Source organism: Alosa pseudoharengus, unplaced genomic scaffold (genome assembly GCF_046254945.1).
Source record: "Alosa pseudoharengus isolate Yale_2024_CS ecotype anadromous, Long Island Sound unplaced genomic scaffold, YU_APseudo_1.1 YU_APseudo_1.1_scf_13, whole genome shotgun sequence".
NCBI classification, from domain to species: Eukaryota; Metazoa; Chordata; class Actinopteri; order Clupeiformes; family Clupeidae; genus Alosa; species Alosa pseudoharengus.
Window position 1 is genome coordinate 22,258,832 of NW_027468598.1, and position 5,211 is coordinate 22,264,042.

Sequence of the window (5,211 nt, forward strand, 5' to 3'; positions counted from 1 at the left end):
AAGTTTCATCTTATCCACCACTCTTTCGCCTGTACTAACGTTACTGTAACTGAAGTTCTCAAACTTACGATCTTAAAGAGACCAGCGGATCCTCTAACTCTTGTGTGTCTAACCTTAGTGCTGCTAATGACTGACGGACTCGACCGACGACCTGACAAAAAAAACATAGGCGCCAATCAGAGCTTCAGAGCTAAGGCGAGGCTAAAGATTGCGTTAGGTGTCGCTAAAGAACTCCCGTAACTCTCGCTACTTAACAGTAATTGCGCATGACATTAATTAATCCGCACACGAGTTTTATTTATTTTTATACCGTGTATTCTCCGTGTAAATTCATGCACCGAACCGTGACGCCCGTACCGTTTCGGTTCAATACGAATACATGAACCGTTACACCCCTACTGAATAGGTAACAATCTTTGGCGTAGGCCCCGTCTCGGATCCGTCCAGCGATGAGCGGATCTCGTCTCCTGCCGATGGATGAAGGCAGGGGCGGGGAGCCTACCCCCAAAAGGATGAGTGATGACCGCCAGGGCGGTGACTCAGTAATCTGGTTCTGAGAGGAGCAGAGACATTAGTATACATACAAGATGAATTAAACGGCATGACTGGGCCGGGGTGATGACGTTGTGCCAGGACGCCGACAGAATTTTAAGGTAGCAAGGTGTTAACCATAAACCTAGGGTTGTAGTGGGGCCCGCAGCATGCTTTCGCTTTAGTGGGATTTAGAAGCTTGACGAGCTGGGCAACCAGCGTCTAGGGCAACCTAGACCAATGCGGCGGCCGGGCAACCGGCGTCCAGGGCAACCTGGACCATAAGCACTTCACGATCTGGGCGCCCAGTGACTAGCGAGCTAGTACATCGTGACGAGCCAGGCCACCGGCATCCAGAGCAACCTGGACTTTAGTGCTTATGCGAGCTGGGCAACCAGCGTCTAGGGCAACCTAGACCACGAGACGTGCCGGGCTACCGGCGTCCAAGGCAACCTGGACCATTAGCTGGGCAACCAGCGTCTAGGGCAACCTAGACCAACGTGACGGCCGGGCGACCGGCATCCAGGGCCAGCTGGACCGAACTGGGCAACCAGCGTCTAGGGCAACCTAGACGAGCGTCACGAGCCGGGCAACCGGCGTACGGCGCGACCTGAACCATGAGCTGGGCAACCAGCGTCTAGGGCCACCTAGACAGATGTGACGGCCGGGCAACCGGCATCCAGGGCCACCTGGACCAAACTGGGCAACGAGTGTCTAGGGCAACCTAGACGAGCGTCACAAGCCGGGCAACCGGCGTCCAAGGCAACCTGGACAGTGAGCTGGGTAACCAACGTCTAGGGCAACCTAGACCAAGTGATGGCCGGGCAACCGGCATCCAGGGCAACCTGGACCAAACTGGGCAACCAGCGTCTAGGGCAACCTAGACGAGCATCACGAGCCGGGCAACCGGCGAGTATTGACCTGAACCATAAGCGTCGAACGAGCTGGCAATCAGTGAAAAAGGGCAAACAGGCCCATGGCTGAGACTAAATCACCACGAGCTACCGGCGTGCTGGGCCCCGGTACGTTACAGCGATTAGTGCAGGCGAATGCCAGAATTAACCACCACCACCAGAATTTGAGAAGGTAAAGAGGTACCTGAGTTAGCGTGAGAGCAATTTCTGAGCGTTGAAAACATCATGAGGCGTTAGTCTGATGTATGATGTGTAGGCGTCGGATGACCACCTTCCTAGCGTTTTGATGGATGATGTGGACAGCCCTTTTTGGGCGGCAGTCGTGGCTGCGCCAATGCGGAAAGAGTGTGAAGTGAACCTCTTTGGAGAGAGGTTGCATTTGAGCAGCACGTTAGCTAGCTGGCTGCTGAACCAGTGACGTGTCATGGCCTGACCGTCTGGTGTGATAAATAGGGGAAAAACCGGCGAAGTGTGAGGCCGTACTTTAAGGTAATGAACCATGGAAACGAACGGGCATAATGCATTGTTTATTTTTGCAATTGATATAGTAGTGCCACAACCAGAAGGATCGGTTTTAGAATATTTCAGACAAATGGTGAAATAGGTGGGAAAAAAAGAAAGATCAGAGAGAGAGAGATTACGCATGGGGTCGTACAGAGTATTTGTAGTGAATTCTCCGCACCGCATGAAGCCATAGAAAGCCGAGAGGAAGACGGCCTCCAGCAGGCTATCAACGTACTCTGAGTGGTAGCCGCGTTTAAGCGCTGCCACCATGATGTTTAGAATATCAGCCGTAATGGGGAGGCGAGTGTCAATGGAGCGCGGGGAAGAATTTTGGATGCCTTTGAGGAGAAGGCGTATTTGTGGGTTGGAGAACAGACTAGGGAAACCGGGGTCGTGGAGCCTAGCGTGAAATTGTAAACCGGCGACTGTCTTGCGAATTGACGCAAGTTTGAGGCCGCGGTGATCAAAGCAGTAGACCAGAAAAGCGCAGACGGTAGAAACGAGAACTGGGAGGACGGGCGTGTGATGGCGCTGACAAAATAAAGAGAACCAGGACCAGGCTGAATTATAGGCTTTGATTGTGGACTTAGCAACGCCTTTTAGCATGTATGTTTTGGATTTCTCTAATAGTGAACTGAGGCAAGGATGATTTAATCCAGGATCAGCTCGGCGAAATGAGGGCACGGTGTAGACACTTTGTGGGCTGAAGGGCAGAGCCGGTGGAATTCCTGCAAACGGAGACGAGAGAGGGCGTCAGCTTGAACGTTAAAATGTCCGGGGACATGAGTGGCATTTACGATGAAATTGTGTATAACGGACTGCCAGGTGAGCCTCCTTAAAAGGGACATTATTTTAGGGCAGCGGGAACGACCTTTGTTTATGATGGCCACTACTGCCTCGTTGTCACGGAAGAAAGTGATGCGCTTTCTTGACCAGTGGGTACCCCAGAGTACGCAGGCTACCACGATGGGATACAGCTCGAAGAGGGCGGACGAGGCAGCATCGGAGGCGAATGCCATAAATTCGTCCGACCATCTCTCTGCGAACCATGCGTCTTTATACAACCCCCCAAAACCGAGAGACGGAGCGGCATCCGTGAACAGACGAATCGGAGTGATCATTATAGAAAAACTAGATGCCATTCCATTCAGTAAGCAGCTTAGACCAGAACCCAAGATCCGACTGGCAACCCAGGTCGAGCGTGACTGGGTCGGATAGATTAACAACGGAGTGGGCCAGAATTAACAGGCGAGAAATAAAGGAGCGACCCTGCGGAATGATGCGCATGGCGAAATTGAGATGACCCAAGAGAGAGAGGAGGTCTCGCTTGGTCACCGTGCCCACGGAGAGAAATGAGGCGGATACTTCGCGAATCCTGGCTAATTTTTCCCCCGGGAGAGAGGCCCGCATTGCAACCGAGTCGAGGACGATGCCCAGAAATTCGAGAGAGTGCACAGGGCCCAGGGTCTTTTCCGCCGACAGAGGGACACCGAGCTCCGAGAACACAGCGCGAAGGACGTCCAGACCTGAACTAGACCCCTCGGGGAAATCAATTAGCAGGAAATCGTCCAGGAGGTGGAGGACGAACGGGAGACGGCAGACGTTGAGCAAAATCCAGCACAGCGCTTCCGACAGACAATTGAAAATGTGGGGACTACTCCTGCAGCCGAACGTGAGCCGCACGGCGAAATAAAAGTTGGACTGCCACTTAACGCAGAACAACGGCCAATCAGCGGGATGAATCGGCATCACCTTGAACGCGTCTGTGATGTCGGCCTTAGCCAGGAGAGCGCCCCTGCCGGCGATTTTAATAAGGCAAATGGCATTGTCGACGGAAGCGTAGTGGAGCGAAAACGGTTCGAGGGGAATCATTTCATTAACGCTGGACCAGACGTCGGAGTGAGGCGAATCAGCCTTTTCTTACCGGAGTATTTCCGAGTGGCCACGCCGAGGGAATTAACGCGGAGGGGGCAGAAAGGAGGGACAGAGAAAGGGCCGATAACATAGCCTTTATTAAGTTCCTTGGACAGGAGTTCAGACACGACAGAAGGCTCGGCCAGGGCAGACTGCAGGTTCCTAGCCACATACGAGTCAGAGAGGGGGGACAGGACACCAACCCTAAACCCCTGAGAGAGACCAGTGAGCAAAAAATCAACAAACACAGAGTCAGGATGGGCAAAGAGATAACACGACAAAACGGACACATTAATAGCGTGGACGGGTGAGACGCTAGAATTTCTTCGCAGAAACCACCTTTCCTCCCCGCGGCGGCCTTACGCGACGGGGGCAGACGGACTTTGGATGAGGGTCCTTGCACTGGCTACAGACATGGGAGAAAAGACAGTTAGTATGGGAGCAGACGCCCTCGTTAAAATTGTTGCAGATAGCGAGCCCGGTAAAGTAGGAAACAGGCCGCCCCTGCCTATCGAGAGGAGCCCTTACGCCGTCACCCTGGGCAGTGGCCGGAGCGGATGGTGCGCTGAAGACTGTCTGAGGACACAGACTGGCCGAGTGGCCGTGGGAGCTACAAATATTGCAGCTGAGCGATCGCTGACCGCTGAAGTGCCTGACCAGCAGCTCCGTATCGACGACCATTTTCCAAGACAGAAAATGACGACAAATTCCAAGGATCCAAGATGGCGGCGCGTACACACGCAGCGACCTCTCTCTGTCCCAACCGTACGGTGTTTTGTTCGTTTAAAAAGTGTTTGTCCGAAAGTTTTACGTGTTCGTCTCGTCTTACTACGTCGTACTACAAGTACAGCAGACAGTTTTTAATTGACATCTGCAAAAGCAAGTTTTGCAGCGTTCTGGACTTTGCAACAGAGACGCTAAAGGAACTCGGACTACTCCGGCCTGCAACAACACCGGACTCGCCTGCTACTCCTCCCCCGGAAAGAAAGCGTCGGAAGCGGTGTGCGAGGAAGCAGAAGAGGGGCAAGCGCGGAGGCGTCCGGGCCAGGCTAGCGGCCAGCCCAACTCGCCCAGCCATACCATCCATTCTCCTGGCAAATGTACGATCACTGGACAACAAAATGGATCACATACGACTGCTGAGATCAACGAACCGGACAGTAAGTAACTGCTGTGTGCTCGTCTTCACTGAGACTTGGTTAAATGACAACATTCCGGACTCTGCTGTACAACTGGAGCAGCTAGCATGCTATCGAGCAGACCGGGCCATTGTAAAGGGAGGTAAATCACGAGGAGGAGGAATCTGTGTTTACATCCGTGAAGAATGGTGCCGGGACACTGTAGTAGT

General features: G+C 53.2%; 1 pseudogene; it reads right to left on the minus strand.

Annotated features, from left to right (window-relative positions):
• Positions 1-1,748: 1,748 nt before the first annotated feature.
• Positions 1,749-4,544, minus strand: LOC143121345 (uncharacterized; annotated as a pseudogene).
• Between the last annotated feature and the right edge of the window lie 667 nt (positions 4,545-5,211).